The 17,391-nt window shown below is 42.5% G+C and overlaps 1 pseudogene; it reads right to left on the minus strand.

Moving 5' to 3' along the window:
• Window positions 1-16,369: 16,369 nt before the first annotated feature.
• Window positions 16,370-17,153, minus strand: LOC119528058 (annotated as a pseudogene).
• Between the last annotated feature and the right edge of the window lie 238 nt (window positions 17,154-17,391).

The raw sequence follows: 17,391 nt of genomic DNA on the forward strand, positions 1-17,391 counted from the left end.
AATTTGGACACTTTTATGGCCTTAGAACTATAAATTTGTAATCTAATAAATCCCCTTTATAAAACCCAATCCATTTCTGATATTTTGCATAATGGCAGCTTTAGCAAACTAGAACAGATCCCCAGTGGGAAAAGTGTGTCCTGTGCAGTCTGTACCTCCCACTGATCCTGTGCATCTGTCTGGTGCATCTTCCTACTGGATTTGGGCAAATTAAGCCTGTCATCTGAGAACCTGGCCCCATAAGGAGGCTGGTGTTACCATGTCATACAGAGTTGGGGGCTCTGGCCTTGATGAAAACAGGGAGAAGATCCCAACTTCTGCTCACTGATGAGTTTACTTTGCACTTCATCTCTTTCAAGCTGGGCTATTAACATGGACTTGAGGATGACAGCCCTTCATGGACAAGGTTGAAAGTGTCATGTTGGTGGAATATTGCAAAAAATCAGGTAAGAGGGACCAGAGAATGGGAGAAATAACAATAGCACTGTCCACAATTAATGGAGATCCTTGTAGATTTTTTTGTTGCTTTTCCAATGACCTTTTTTTTTTTTTAATCTTCATTTTATTGAGATATATTCACATACCACGCAGTCATACAAAACAAATCGTACTTTCGATTGTTTACAGTACCATTACATAGTGGTACATTCATCACCCAAATCAATCCCTGACACCTTCATTAGCACACACACAAAAATAACAAGAATAATAATTAGAGTGAAAAAGAGCAATTGAAGTAAAAAAGAACACTGGGTACCTTTGTCTGTTTGTTTCCTTCCCCTATTTTTCTACTCATCCATCCATAAACTAGACAAAGTGGAGTGTGGTCCTTATGGCTTTCCCAATCCCCTTGTCACCCCTCATAAGCTACATTTTTATACAACTGTCTTCGAGATTCATGGGTTCTGGGTTGCAGTTTGATAGTTTCAGGTATCCACCACCAGCTACCCCAATTCTTTAGAACCTAAAAAGGGTTGTCTAAAGTGTGCATAAGAGTGCCCACCAGAGTGACCTCTCGGCTCCTTTTGGAATCTCTCTGCCACTGAAGCTTATTTCATTTCCTTTCACATCCCCCTTTTGGTCAAGAAGATGTTCTCCGTCCCATGATGCCAGGTCTACATTCCTCTCCGGGAGTCATATTCCACGTTGCCAGGGAGATTCACTCCCCTGGGTGTCTGATCCCACGTAGGGGGGAGGGCAGTGATTTCACCTTTCAAGTTGGCTTAGCTAGAGAGACAGGGCCACATCTCAGCAACAAAGAGGCATTCGGGAGGAGGCTCTTAGGCACAACCATAGGGAGGCCTAGCCTCTCCTTTGCAGCAACCGTCTTCCCAAGGGTAAAACCTGTGGTAGAGGGCTCAACCCATCAAACCACCAGTCCCCTATGTCTGTGGTCATGTTAGCAACCATGGAGGTGGGGTAGGCGAATACCCCTGCATTCTCCACAGTCTCCTCAAGGGGGCACTACATCTTTTTTTTTTCCTTGTTTTTCTTTTTTCTTTTTTTCTTTTTTTAACTTTCCCTTCTTTTTTAAATCAACTGTATGAAAAAAAAGTTAAAAAGAAAACAAACATACAATAAAAGAACATTTCAAAGAGACCGTAACAAGGGAGTAAGAAAAAGACAACTAACCTAAGATAACTGCTTAACTTCCAACATGTTCCTACTTTACCCCAAGAAAGTTACCTAATATAGCAACATTTCTGTGAACTTGCTCCTACTATATCCATCAGAAATCAACAGACCATAGTCATTCCTGGGCATCCCCAGAACGCCAAACAGCCCATCTGCTCTTCTTGGATTATTGTTCCCCCTTCCTTAATTGCTCTCTATTGCTAGTTCCCCTACATTCTACATTATAAACCATTTGTTTTACATTCTTCAAAGTTCACATTAGTGGTAGCATATAATATTTCTCTTTTTGTGCCTGGCTTATTTCGCTCAGCATTATGTCTTCAAGGTTCATCCATGTTGTCATATGTTTCAGGAGATCGTTCCTTCTTACTGCCGTGTAGTATTCCATCGTGTGTATATACCACATTTTATTTATCCACTCATCTGTTGAAGGACATTTGGGTTGTTTCCATCTCTCGGAAATTGTGAATAATGCTGCTATGAACATTGGCGTGCAGATATCTGTTCGTGTCACTGCCTTCCGATCTTCCGGGTATATACTGAGAAGTGCAATCGCTGGATTGAATGGTAACTCTATATCTAGTTTTCTAAGGAACTGCCAGACTGACTTCCAGAGTGGCTGAACCATTATACAGTCCCACCAACAATGAATAAGAGTTCCAATTTCTCCACATCCCCTCCAGCATTTGTAGTTTCCTGTTTGTTTAATGGCAGCCATTCTAACCAGTGTTAGATGGTATCTCCTTGTGGTCTTAATTTGCATCTCTCTAATAGCTAGTGAAGCTGAACATTTTTTCATGTGTTTCTTGGCCATTTGTATTTCCTCTTCAGAGAACTGTCTTTTCATATCTTTTGCCCATTTTATAATTGGGCTGTCTGTACTATTGTCATTGAGTTGTAGGATTTCTTTATATATGCAAGATATCAGTCTTTTGTCAGATACATGGTTTCCAAAAATTTTTTCCCATTGAGTTGGCTGCCTCTTTACCTTTTTGAGAAATTCCTTTGAGGTGCAGAAACTTCTAAGCTTGAAGAATTCCCATTTATCTATTTTCTCTTTTGTTGCTTGTGCTTTGGGTGTAAAGTCTAGGAAGTGGCCGCCTAATACAAGGTCTTGAAGATGTTTTCCTACATTATCTTCTAGGAGTTTTATGGTACTTTCTTTTATATTGAGATCTTTGGTCCATTTTGAGTTAATTTTTGTGTAGGGGGGTGAGGTAGGGGTCCTCTTTCATTCTTTTGGATATGGATATCCAACTCTCCCAGCCCCATTTGTTGAAAAGACCATTATGACTCAGTTCAGTGACTTTGGGGGCCTTATCAAAGATCAGTCGGCCATAGATCTGAGGGTCTATCTCCAAATTCTCAATTTGATTCCATTGATCTATATGTCTATCTTTGTGCCAGTACCATGCTGTTTTGGCAACTGTGGCTTTATAATAAGCTTCAAAGTCAGGGAGTGTAAGTCCTCCCACTTCGTTTTTCTTTTTTAGAGTGTCTTTAGCAATTCGAGGCATCTTCCCTTTCCAAATAAATTTGATAACTAGCTTTTCCAAGTCTGCAAAGTAGGTTGTTGGAATTTTGATTGGGATTGCATTGAATCTGTAGATGAGTTTGGGTAGAATTGACATCTTAATGACATTTAGTCTTCCTATCCATGAACATGGAATATTTTTCCATCTTTTAAGGTCCCCTTCTATTTCTTTTAGTAGAGTTATGTAGTTTTCTTTGTATAGGTCTTTTACATCTTTGGTTAAGTTTATTCCTAGGTACTTGATTTTTTTAGTTGCTATTGAAAATGGTATCTTTTTCTTGAGTGTCTCTTCATTTTGTTCATTTCTAGCATATAGAAACATTACTGACTTATGTGCATTAACCTTGTATCCCGCTACTTTGCTAAATTTGTTTATTAGCTCTAGTAGCTGTATCGTCGATTTCTCAGGGTTTTCTAGATATAAGATCATATCATCTGCAAACAATGACAGTTTTACTTCTTTTCCAATTTGGATGCCTTTTATTTCTTTGTCTTGCCGGATTGCCCTGGCTAGCACTTCCAGCACAATGTTGAATAACAGTGGTGACAGCGGGCATCCTTGTCTTGTTCCTGATCTTAGAGGGAAGGCTTTCAGTCTCTCACCATTGAGTACTATGCTGGCTGTGGGTTTTTCATATATGCTCTTTATCATGTTGAGGAAGTTTCCTTCAATTCCTACCTTTTGAAGTGTTTTTATCAAAAAGAGATGTTGGATTTTGTCAAATGCTTTTTCAGCATCTATTGAGATGATCAATTGATTTTTCCCTTTTGGCTTGTTAATGTGTTGTAATACATTGATTGATTTTCTTATGTTGAACCATCCTTGCATGCCTGGAATTTCTTCTTGCTGAATTGCCCCTTTTATTAGTATGTAGTGGCCTTCTTTGTCTCTCAAAACATCCCTGCATTTGAAGTCTATTTTATCTGAGATTAATATTGCTACACCTGCTTTCTTTTGGCTGTAGCTTGCATGAAATATTTTTTTCCATCCTTTCACTTTCAGTTTCTTTGTGTCCCTGTGTCTAAGATGAGTCTCTTGTATGCAACATATTGATGGTTCATTTTTTTTGATCCATTCTGCGAATCTATATCTTTTAATTGGGGAGTTTAATCCATTTACATTCAACGTTATAACCGTGAAGGCATTTCTTGAATCAGCCATCTTATCCTTTGGTTTATGTTTGTCATATTTTTCCCCTCTGTCTATTAATATCCTTTATTGTACCCATACCGAATCTCTTTAGTACTGAACGTTTCTCCAAGTCTCTCTGTCCTTTCTTTGTTTCTCTGTCTGTAGGGCTCTCTTTAGTATCTCCAGTAGGGCAGGTCTCTTGTTAGCGAATTCTCTCAGCATTTGTTTGTCTGTGAAAAATTTAAGCTCTCCCTCAAATTTGAAGGAGAGCTTTGCTGGATAAAGTATTCTTGGCTGGAAATTTTTCTCACTCAGAATTTTAAATATATCATGCCACTGCCTTCTTGCCTCCATGGTGGCTGCTGAGTAGTCACTACTTAGTCTTATGCTGTTTCCTTTGTATGTGGTGAATTGCTTTTCTCTTGCTGCTTTCAGAACTTGCTCCTTCTCTTCTGTGTTTGACAGTGTGATCAGTATATGTCTCGGAGTGGGTTTATTTGGATTTATTCTATTTGGGGTTCGCTGAGCATTTACAATTTGTGTATTTATGTTGTTTAGAAGATTTGGGAAGTTTTCCCCAACAATTTCTTTGAATACTCTTCCTAGACGTTTACCCTTTTCTTCCCCTTCTGGGACACCAATGAGTCTTATATTTGGACGTTTCATAATATCTATCATATCCCTGAGGTCCATTTCGATTTTTTCAATTTTTTTCCCCATTCTTTCTTTTATGCTTTCATTTTCCATTCTGTCATCTTCGAGGTCACTGATTCATTGTTCAACTTCCTCTAGTCTTGTACTATGAGTGTCCAGAATCTTTTTAATTTGGTCAACAGTTTCTTTAATTTCCATAAGATCATCCATTTTTTTATGTAGTCTTGCAATGTCTTCTTTATGCTCTTCTAGGGTCTTCTTGATTTCCTTTGTCTCCCGTACTATGGTCTCATTGTTCATCTTTAGTTCTTTGAGTAGCTGCTCTAGGTGCTGTGTCTCTTCTGATCTTTTGATTTGGGTGCTTGGGCTTGGGTTATCCATATCATCTGGTTTTTTCATATGCTTTATAATTTTCTGTTGGTTTTGGCCTCGTGGCATTTGCTGAACTTGATAGGGTTCTTTTAGGATTTGTAGACCAATTGAAGTCCTTATCTCTAATTTATCAGATCTACAGCTTCGTGGAGTACACTTTCTCTAACTAACCAGCAGGTGGCGTCCACGAGCCACCTGTTCTCCACAAGCCAGTTCTCCCCTGATTAGCCTTTTTGGTGAGTGGGGGAGTGAGTCTTGTGGGGTCCAATTGGTGTACCAAGCTTGCGTGTGTAGTTGGTGTTGCCTGCCCTGTATATGGGGCGTGTTTCTGGGCAGTTGGGGGGGGGGTGGCTCTAACAATCAAATCTCCCTGGTGATCCTAGAGTTTTAAAGCTGCTGCAATAGCCTAATCCTTCAGTTCAGTCCTGCCACAGTTTGTCTCTGCCACTGACCCACAAGTCCTTGGTATTGGCGTATGGCTCCTGAGACTTGCAAGTGGGCCCCTCTTCCAGGCTGTGCACCCCGGGTCCTCTGTTGAGGGATGACTGTGCTATGTCACAGGTGAGTGCTGTCCCCCCAGGGCAGTTCTGGGCTGCTGGGCTGTGTAGGGAGGCTCCCAGTCTGCTGAAATGATGGCTGAATGGGGCTTTGTTAACTCACACTTCTCTACCTTCCCAACTCTGGGACAATCAGCTGAGGTTGCAGGGAAGGCTAATGTCCATGCCCAGTTTTGTGGTGTGTGCCTGTTATTTGAAGCACTTCCGTCACACTGGGTTGTCTGGGGCAGTTCTGGGCTATGGGGCTGGCGATGGGCAGGAGTGTTTCCTGTCCACCAGGATGATGGCTGTGAGCGGACACCCCCCTTTTCTTGGGAAGTTGTGGTTTTTAGTGAATTTTCTCAGCCACTGGATTATTGCCTTTTGTCTCAGAGCTCTCCTAGTTCTGCTCTTGACTTGACCTTCCCAAATTGCAAGTCTTTGAAGCTTTCTGTATTGGGCTTCTTAGAGTAATTGTTTTAGAAAAAGAAAAAAGGATTAAAAAAAAAAAAAAAAAGAGCCCTCCTCAGAGATCTAATGGGTTATTGAAATGCTAAGAGACAAAGCAACCAGGGCCATTAAGGAAAGGTCCACAGGGCAGAGAGATCAGCTTTTCTTCGGGATTTGCATATGCGCCTCAGGGCCTGAGCTCGGGCCTGAGCTCTGCCCTTCCCCTTTCTATGTTCACCAGAACTCCAAAAATCCTCTGCTTTTATTTTGGAGTTTTTTGTGTTGTTTTTTTCTATGCCTGTCTCCTCTCTGCTGGGCTGGCTGCCCTCAGATTCTCTGGTGTCTGGTCTCCGTCTATCTATGGTTGGAGTTTGGATCAGTAGAATGAGTTTCTGATAAGGGCTGCCACTGCAGTTCTCCCTTCTCCTTCCCGGAGCTGACAGCCCCTCCTCCCACGGGACTGAGCCTGGCAGGGAGGGGCACGGGTCCCCTGGCCGCAAAAACTTACAGATTTCGCTGATCTCAGCAGTTCCACGTTCTCATGAGTGTTGTATGAAGTATGCCCAAAGTCAGATTGCTCTGTGGTGTCCAGTCCACGCAGTTCCTGGCTTTCTACCTACTTTCCTGGAGGAGTAACTAAAACATACAGCTCACCAGTCTGCCATCTTGCCCCGCCCAAAAACTCTCCAATGACCTTTTGATATTTGAATTTCTTGAGCCCCTGTCTTAGTTTGTACACTGCCCCACCCAACTCCCTCAAGAACCAGTACCTGAGACAAGGATTCAAGTGCAAGTAGTGTAATTTTGAGAAGTGATCCCAGAACATATCAATCAGGGAATGGAGAAGGAAGGCAGGGAAGGAAGGGAGCCAATAAAGAGGGTTACCAGGCAAGTAATCATTGTTGTCAGCTGGGGCTCAATCTCACTACCGACCTCTGCGAGTCAGTGTAGAACATGCATCTCAGAGTTGTTCCACCAAAAGGTAAGAGACTGGAAGTATTTATCCAACAGCTCCCGGCAGTCATTGGCTGTCCTTGGTTAATTCTCCAGCATTTCTGTCCTGCCAAGTGTGTGGGAAGAGAACACTCCAGTGGTCAGAGGAAGCCTAAGGCAAAGAAAGAGTCACAGGCCCTGGCTATTGGAAGTCAGGCCGCATGGACAAAAATGTCCCAGGCTGAGGGTGTCTGCATGGGGCATCAGCAGCATCTGCTAGTTTCCTTTCTTTCTTCGTGCAACTTGCGATATTTTCCTGCCTTCCAATTGGGGTGTGGAGCCTACAAGATATGAGCCGAGTTTCATTTGGTCTTAGGTAATCACAAATGATTGGTCTCATTTATATTTCATTTAAGGATCAGTATTTGTAGTAAATCTATGTAACACACAGAAAGAAATAACATACCTGTTTTTTTTTTGTTTTTTTTTTTAAATAATTATAGTGTCAATTTTATATTTTAATTGTGTCCCAGTTTGGGAGAGGCCAGAATATATTTACCCTTTTAACAGTGAGATGGATGAAGCCAGGGCAGACAACCTGGCCCGTGGAGTTGCCCATATAGATGCCCCGAGGGCCTGCAGTGCATCTTGGGAATGACTACCTGGGGTTGTATGTGGCCATTTATCACCTTTTGCAATGAGCCTCTGATTGGGGGACCTGGCTGTTAAGTTGTGGTTATTTGGGAAGTTAACTGAAAAGTCACTAAATCCAGCAAAGTGCTGCAGTTCTTCTAAGGAAAAGTAAGTGTCGCTGCATGATTTACTGCAACCACTTAAGAATACATATCAATTTTTCATATCTTCTATTTTAAAAGTAGCTGACATAAAATGATAGTTGTGTTTTGTTTTTGCTTTGTTTCTGAAATTGAATGAATGTGGTTAATTACTAAACTCTGACTTTATAAGAAAGCAGGCAGGGTTTCCTTCCTTTAGGCAGTGATGCCTAAAATGGGGCCAAGCCAAGGCCAAACCCTGCCAACAGCCGAGACGATGTCTGAGTTCGTGGAGGGAAACAGGATCTGGGAAGGACCAGGTGCAGTAGGTGCACAGGGGCAAAGGCAGGAGAGAAGCTGAGAAGCAGAAGTGAGGACAAGGCAGGGACGCCAGGGCTGCTGGAACAAAGCCCCACAGACTGGTTGGCTTAAACAATGGGAATTGATTGTCTCTGTTTTGGAGACCAGCAGTTCAAAATCACGGTGTCAGCAGGACCATGCTTTATCTGAAGGGTGTAGCGTTCTGGCGGTGGCTTGCTGGCAATCCAGAACTCAATCTCTGCCTCCGTCTCATGGCTTTTCTCTCCCTGCCTATCTCCTTCTGTGTCCGAATTTCTTTGGCTTATGAGGACGCTAGTCATATTGGATTAAGGCCCACCCTGATTCAGTTTGGCCTCACCTTGACTAATAATGTTTTCAAAGATCCTATTTACAGATGGGTTCAAGCCACAGGATTGGGGATTAGGACCTGAACATGTCTTTGTGAGGGGCATGATTCAACCCATAACGCAGAGGGAGGACACTACACAGTGTGTGTGAGATGCCCAGGCACATCGGTTCCTACAGTGAGGGATGTGCCAAGGCTCTGTTTTAAGGTCAGGATTCCTGCCCTGATTTTGGCAAGGCATCTCCCCTTCTTTCTGGTTGGAAGAATGGGATTAGGGCAGAGGAAGTGAGAAGAAAGGAAAATTTTGATGGAAAGGAAATTAGTTTATGTCAGTAAGAGAGACATGAACTTTCCTTGGGTTATTTCATTTAATCCTCACAACAACCAGGAGTCATAGGTGGATGAGTCAGTTAGCTGCAAGCAACATGGTTCTCTTTGGCTAGTTCAAGCAGGAGAGCAATTAAAGAATTAGGTAAGCCATAGAATCTCTGGGAAGATCAGAAACCCAGGCTCGGATGCCACAGAATCAAGAACAATGTCCCAATTTACAGTCCAGTGAGGCCAGTGCTGTCAGTGCTGCAGATGCTAGCAGAGTTTTTACCATACCACCTCTGCTGCTGCTGCCTCTTGGCATGGGCTGAGTCCTCCACCACTTCCACCAGGATGGATTCCACACAGAATCTTCCTGCTCTGGCTGCTGATTCCAAGCCTGGTGTGGCTCTGTCAGATTGGTGGAAACTAGTCACATGCCTGCAAGGGAGGCCGTGAAAAGGAGCTTCTGGCTTTTAACATGGAATGAGTGGACTTAAGGTGGTGGAAGGATTTTTGTGGTGCTGAATAGTCGACAAGAATGTCAAATATCCATTCTTTTAAAGGTGAGGAAACAGAGCCTCAAGCAAGGTGGGGAAATGTCCAGCATCCCATGGCTGGTTAAGAGCAGAGCTGGGATTTGAGCCTAAGACCAATGGCTCAGCCCCTGCCACGCTTTTCCCCTTCGCTAAGCCACCCTGGTGTGGGTGTTGCCTATTGTTCATGTACTTGTGCTGGTTTGAATGTATTGTGTCCTCCAGAAAAAGCCATATTCTTTAATGCAATCTTGTGGGGCAGACATTTCAGTGTTGATTAGATTGGAATTCTTTGAGTGTTTCCATGGAGATGTGCCCCACCCAACTGTAGGTGATAACTCTTATGAGATATTTCCATGGAGGCATGGCCCCACCCATTAAGGGTGGGCCTTGATCAGTGGAGCCATATAAATGATCTGGCAAACAGAAGGAACTCAGTGCAGCTGTGAGTGACATTTTGAAGAGGAGCTGCAGCCAAGAGGGACACTTTGAAGAATGCACAGAAGCTGAGAGAGTAGCTGCAGATAAGAGGCAGTTTGAAGATGGCCGTTGAAAGCAGACTCTTGCTCCGGAGAAGCCAAGAGAGGACAAACACCCCAAGAGCAACTAAGAGTGATATTTTTGAGGAACTGCAGCCTAGAGAGGAATGTCCTGGGAGAAAGCCATTTTGAAACCAGAACTTCAGAGCAGACGCCAGCCATGTGCCTTTCCCAGCTAACAGAGGTTTTCCGGACACCATCAGCCATCCTCCAGTGAAGGTACCCGATTGCTAATGTGTTTACCTTGGACACTTTATGGCCTTAAGACTGTAACTTTGTAACCAAATAAACCCCCTTTTATAAAAGCCAGTCCATCTCTGGTGTTTTGCATTCCAGCAGCATTAGCAAACTAGAACACTTGTACATGACAGGACCCTTAGAATGGGAGTTCTGGTGGAAGAGTGAAAGGAAGGGTGGGCAGGAAGGGGGCTGCTGGAACAGAGGGTGAGCTCAGGGAGTCAGCCACTGTGGGGACTGTCTGGGTACAGCCAAGAACACTGAATGCCTTCCTCAGCTTCACAAATGATGTGGGTCAAGCCTTTGCTCACCTTCCATTACCTCATTTCTCCTAACTGGTTTAAGGAGAAGTCTCCTGTTTCAGTTTGCTAAAGCTGCCGTTATACAAAATACTAGAAATGGATTGACTTTTATAAAGGGGATTTATTTGGTTACACAGTTACAGTTCTAAGGCCATAAAACTGTCCAAACTAAGGCATCAGCAAGAGGATCCCTTCACTGAAGAAAGGCCGATGGAGTCCGGAATATCTCTGTCAGCTGGGAAGGCACAGAGCTGGTGTCTGCTAGTCCTTTGCTCCTGGGTTCTGGTTTCAAAATGGCTTTCTCCAAAATGTCTCTAGGCTTCTGTCTTCCCTCTCTCAGCTCCTCTGTGTCCTTGCTTCTTTCTCCAAGGGCATTTCTCTCTAAGCATCTGGGAGTTCTCGCTTAGCTTCTCCGGGGCAAACTCTGGGCTTCATCTCTTAGCTTAGCATCTCCAAAAGTCTTTCTGGCTGTAACTCCTAGTGTCTGGGTCTGTGTCGGCTCTTAGCTTCTCCTGGGGGCAAACTCTGGATTATATATTTTAGCTTCTCTCCAAAATGTCTCTCTCAGCTTCTCTGAGCTCCTTCTCACCATGAGCTCTGTTAAAGGACTCCAGTAAATTAATCAAGACCCACCCTGAATGGGCAGGGTCACACCTCCATGGAAATAATTTAATCAAAAGGTTTCACCACACCTGGGTGGGCCACATATCCATGGAAGTAACCTAATCAAAAGATCCCACCCAAAAAGATTGGATTGAAAGATCATGGCTCTTCTGGGGTCCATAACAGTTTCAAATCGGCACATCCCCTTTAAATGCTGGACCTTGATAAATTCTTGTGATTTGGGGAGAATTTGATTGCTTCCAGACACAGACAGAAAAAAATCAATTGGGCTGTCTGTCTAGGTATTTCCAACAAAGTGTTTTTGACTTTTAAATTAACTACAGCTTTCTCTCTTGAGCTATTTGAAATAAGGAAATGATCTCAGAGTGTCAAAATCTAGAAGGTAATTTAGATAAGCTAAGAGGCAAATGGGAGGTGAGCAGGGGCCATGTCTGTCAGGCCTGTGTAGGCCCAGTTTTCATAAAATTCCTGGTGACGTGAAACTAAATTGGGCAGCAGATTGGAAGTACCACAGTAATTCAGTTATTCATGCTTTAAATGTCCTTTAAAATGTAACTTCCATTTGGGTGCAATTTATCCTCTGCCTATTTGTTACTTTTGTGTGTTTATTTCCATTTAATCTGTCCTCATGGTGAGGTGGATACCCTTACTATCTTTTCTCAGGTTGAGGAAATGGAGCCCCTGAATGGGTGTAGCAACTGACCCCGCATCTAGCATTTGGTAAATGGTAGAGCCAGGATTTGAACTTAAGTCTCACATCCCACGTCAGAGCTAGGTCAATTCCTCCATCCCAGAGCCATCCCCATGGAAGGGAGCACGGAGACAGTCCTCTCAGCTTCCGTGTGGCCTGGCTCTGAGACAGCTGTGGTGGATGCAAGTCCAGTGGGTGCTCTAACCACCAATCCCATTACCCCATCATCAGGCAAAGAAATGTGTATGTATCTATTGCTGGACAACAAATTATCCCCAAATCCTTATTAGTTTTTTCTTGCTATGTAACAAATTATTCCCAAATGTAGTGGTTTATAACAATAAATATTAATTTTCTCACCATTTTTATTGGTCAGAAATTCAGGAATGGCTTATCTGGGTGCTTCTGACTCGGGCCTCAAATGAGGTTGTGGTCGAGACGTTGTCTGGGGCTGCATCATCTGAAGGCTTGTCAGGGGCTGGAGGATCTGCTTTGCGGGGGGCTGCTCACACGGTGGCAGGTGGTCCAGGTTGTTGGCGGGAGGCCCAGTTCCTCCCCAGGTGAGCCACTCCACAGCTGCTTGAGTGTCCTCCTGACATGGCAGCTGGCCCTCCCTGACTGAGCAATCACACAGACTAAGGTGGGAGCAACAATGTGTCCTGTCTCTTGTGGCCTAGGCATGGAAGTCACACAATATCCTGTTCATTAGAAGGGAGTCACTAAGTCCAGCCCATGCATAACGGGAGGGGAATTATCCTCCACTGTTCAAGGGAAGGAATGCCAAAAAAGTTTGTGGATATACTTTAAAACAACCTCAGGGTGATGTCTCTGGCCACTTGCATCTGCTTCCCAGCCTGGAGTGGCTCCCCTCGCCAGGACAGAGCTCACCCTGTGTGGAGGCCCTGATCTGAAACCACAGGTGTTCCATCCCACGAGCAGATTGGGTCTGGAAGGGGAAGAAGAGAGAATTCTGGGAAAAGAAAAGGCAACTTAAAATCAGAGATCTATTAGAGCAGCTGTAGGTCTGCAGAACTCAGGTACAAAGCACAGAGTACCGAGTTCCCTTGTACCTCCCCCCTCATATACAAAGTATTCTCTGTTACTAGAACATTTGTGGTAACTTTGTTACAATTGATGAAACAATATTAGTATACTTATACTATTAACTGTAGTCCATAGTTTACATTAGAGTTCACTCTTTGTGTTGAACAGTTGTATGGGTTTTCTTAAACATTATTTTGGTAACACATATACAACCTAAAATTAATAATTTTAACCACTTTCAAGTTTACAATTCAGTGGTGTTAAATACATTCGCAATGTTTTGCTATCACCACTACCATCCATCACCCAAACTTTCCATTGCCTCAAACAGAAACTCTTGTACCAATTAAGCTTTATCTCCCCATTCCCCACTCCCACCCCTGCCCTGGAAACCTATATTTTAATCTCTGACTTCATGAATTTGCTTATTCTAATGAGTTCATATCAGTGAGATCATGCAATATTTGTCCACGTTTCCTTTTAATGTGTCAGGGAAACAATTTGAGCTCTTGTTTATTTTGAGAAATGTCTCTCCCTAAGCCTCAGGTTTTTCTCTGATTGAAAAAAAAAAAAGATACCAGGATGCTTAGTTGTTTCCCGAATGTCAGTCCCTGCCCTTCCCACCTTGCCATTGGAATTAGAATGTCCACCTCGAGGCCAGAGGATGCCACAACTCCTCTGTGGTTTCTAACCCATTGGTGTCCCAGGCAGTGTGACCAGGGCTATGTTTTTCTCCTGCTGCCCCCAAGACTGTTGGCGTATACCCTTGCTTGTGCAGCCACAGTGGTCCCTGCGTGTGAGGACGCGGGCTCTATCCCACTGCACCTCAGTCAGGTGTGGCCCGCTCCTGGCATCACCAGCTCAGACACACTCACCCAGCCCTGGCTCAGGGTGTAAGGGGGAGAGAGGCAGGCTCAGAGATACCCAGAGGAGAAGGCCACACGCAGATGGCGCACAGGGGGAAGACACTTGTGGGAACACGAAGGCAGAGGTTGGAGTTATGTTGCCACAAGTCAGGGACTCCAAGGATTACCAGTAACTGCCTGAAGCTAGGCAGAGGCATGGAAGGATCCTTCCCTGTAAGTTTCAGAGAGAACACAGCCCTGCTGACACTGATTTAGGACTTCTAGCGTCCAAACTATGAGAGAATAAATTTCAGTTTGTGGTACTTTTTTATGGCAGCCCTGGGAAACTAATGCAAGGCCTTAGGCTTACGAACTATTTCTGGGGGAGGGCATAGAGATGGCTCTTCTCATGTGATTGTTAGAGAGCAGAAAGGGCCCAGAGCTTGCACTCTGAAAACTAGATTAAGAATCCTTGTTCAGCAACTTATCCTGCCCTGAAGACATTTGCATCTACTTAGAGTTTGGGGTATACTAAATCCCCCCAAAGAATATATGGAAAACAAGCTGTATCTGCCATACTAGTTCTCTCAAAACATCATCTTCTTTCCACCTCCAACTCTTTGCTCCTCATTTTTTAGACAGGCTACACTATAGCAGCCAACTTCTGATATGTTCAGTTTTGGATACTTCTTTGTGAGTTTCCATTGCATCTGAATGACATTGAAGTGAATCTTTCTCTCTCTTTACACACACACACACACACACACACAAACACACACACACACACTGGTAACACCCTTAAAGCTCTACTGCAGTTAGACTATGGAAACAATGGGTGGGGCCCTGAGGAAATCACTGAGAAAGACATTTTAGGAGTCTGCATCTGATAGTTCACATCTGGGAAGCTGGTAAGATGTGAATTTGATAGTTTACTAGATTGTAGAATGAACCCTGAGAAAGGTGCCCAGTGGCAGAGGTCATGAAGTTGGCCCTCCTCCAGGGTGTCCCTGAGGACCTGGAAGTTTGAGTTTTGTGTGTGTTTTTTTCCCCAAAATTAACAATTTTATTAAATTAAGGTTAAAATGTTCATTGTAGAAAGTCAACAAGAGTTTTAACAAAACCAAAACACACCTTTTTATACAATATATATACGTTAGCAGCAAACTCCTTCTGAGATTTTCTTTTATATTCTTTTAGTTATTTATTTTAAAGAAAACATAAACAATGTTTATTAATATAGAATGTCAGCGAATCCACTCTTCATCCTTTATTCTGGGATTTGGGCCTTCTAGTACAGATATTTTATGATTCTCATGAATGAATGTTAAGGACAAACCTTAACTAAAAAGTAATGAAATAGAATGGCTGGTAGAATCTACTTCCTAGTCACATATTATCTTTGACAATAACAAATGAGCACCATATAAACATGTATTGTGTGTGTGTGTGTTTGTGTGTAAACACAATTTTTAAGGTTAGTAATAGCAGCCAACTAGACCACTTAGCATTTGACTATTTTTCTGAAAATTTGGTGACACACAAAATTTTAATCAAATTAGATAAGCCCTTCAATCCATATTGCTTGTCTATTTTTAAAACCCTATATGGAAATTCTGTATAAAATCTGACAAACTGCATGCATATATATGTCTCTCTCTATATATACATACATATACATATATATGTATGTATGTATATATACATATACATCTTTAACTTTGAATGAATTTCTAAACTGAGAAATGAAGCCAAACCTCTCACTTAAATATATATGGAATACAATATCATCAACTGAAAATATCTAATAAATGTTTAATCTTAGCTAAACAGAAATCCTAGTTATTGAAAAATTCTGAGGACAAGAACTGTCATCCAGTTTACTATATTTTGGGCTTAGAAATTAGCCAAATGAACAAGATTGAAATTACCAACTGCCCACCAAAGAAATAAATTTTTCTCTTGATATTTCCTAATACCAAAAAGAAAACATCTTTACAATGAGCTTTTACTTTTTGTAGAGTTAAATGTATTACAGAAATCTTACTAGTCTTCAAAAATACTAAAAGTTATATAAATACAATTTTATTAAAGCTGAATTCTTCAGCTAGAATGAGTTTTATAAAAAATTTACTTTGAATTGTTCCATTTAACACTTCAAGTTTCCACTCTGCCATTCTGATGACTGGCTCAGATTTGCTATGTTTACATCAATCACATTTTTCAGAATTTGCTACTGTCTTATAAGTATACAATAAAGTAAATGTGAAACTGTACCAAATTTCAAAAGCAACATAATAATGAAAAATTAAAGAATATGTAACAAAAAAGATAAATGTACAACAGGGATTCCCTTTTCACCATTATATTGGTGAAATATAATTCTTTTTTAATACATTAAAGCTATGTCATAACTTTCATTTTTTAATTTACTAAGAGAATAAAGTTGTTAGATGGCCCACCTTTATGTTTCAATTAAAAAACTAAACAATAGACAGAATTACTTTTATTAATGTACACTTCAAGTTATTGAAATGATAACTTTACATAGTTCTCCCCTTAAAGATGGCACTTGCAGGTACAAAGATGCAGAGATGTCTACAGACTTCAGATATTTACTTGGAAAGACTCTTCGACAGCAGTTTGATATTGGGTTTCCTCATCTAGCCGAAGATTCACAAATTCTCCATAATCAAACTGATGTCTTTGATTTAGATGACTAATGAAATTTCTAGTAATCTGGCTCAGATTTCCCCCAAGGAAGAGACACACAAATAGGACATGTCACAAGAACTATCTGAAATAGGTGATTTTCCTTAACGGTGATCCAGTAAATGCTGTCTGGTAAAATCTGATTCTTGACACAAGAGACACTTAAAGGTGGGATGGCCAGAACTTGTATTCTCTTGATAAGTTTCTGTGTTATCAGATGTGGACGTTTCACTTCTCCCACAGTTCCCTACTGAATCTTGAGAGATCTGAAAGTTAGGAATGATAGAAGAAACACCATGTTCATCCTGATAACATCTTACAAGATTTGTAATGATGTCTCATACGATACAATTTAATCTGTTTTGCACAGCATATGCAGCTACCAGAAAACTTCCTCATGATATTTTCAAGGTCTAAGTCTCGCTCAGGATATGCTGTTTCTCTTCTAGCCACATTTCCACGACGGAGGGCACAATGTATTCTGCTTTCTCTCATTGCAGTCAGGAAACATTTTCTACAGAAAACGTGCCCACACGCCGCGGTCGGCACAGGCGTTTTTAGCACCTCCTGACAGACGAGAGCAGTAGAAAACATCTGTGCAGGCCTTGGCCGCGGAGACGTCCTTGGCCATGGCCGGGATTGAGGGATCAAGGCGACGCCCGATGCCCCTCTTCCGCGACTCCTCCTAACCTCCGCTTCGCTTCGCTTCACACCCCGTTTCTCCCCGCCTCCGCTGGCCTAGACGCTCCCTAGGAGCTCCCGACCGGCGCTCGTGGTGGAGCAGCCCCTTCTCTGTCGCTTGCGGGTTGCGAGGCGGCCCTGGGCCAAGCTCGCGCTTCTCGCGCCGCCGGTGCTGCCTCCGCGGCCGA

Source organism: Choloepus didactylus, chromosome 1 (genome assembly GCF_015220235.1).
Source record: "Choloepus didactylus isolate mChoDid1 chromosome 1, mChoDid1.pri, whole genome shotgun sequence".
In the NCBI taxonomy this organism is placed as follows: Eukaryota; Metazoa; Chordata; class Mammalia; order Pilosa; family Megalonychidae; genus Choloepus; species Choloepus didactylus.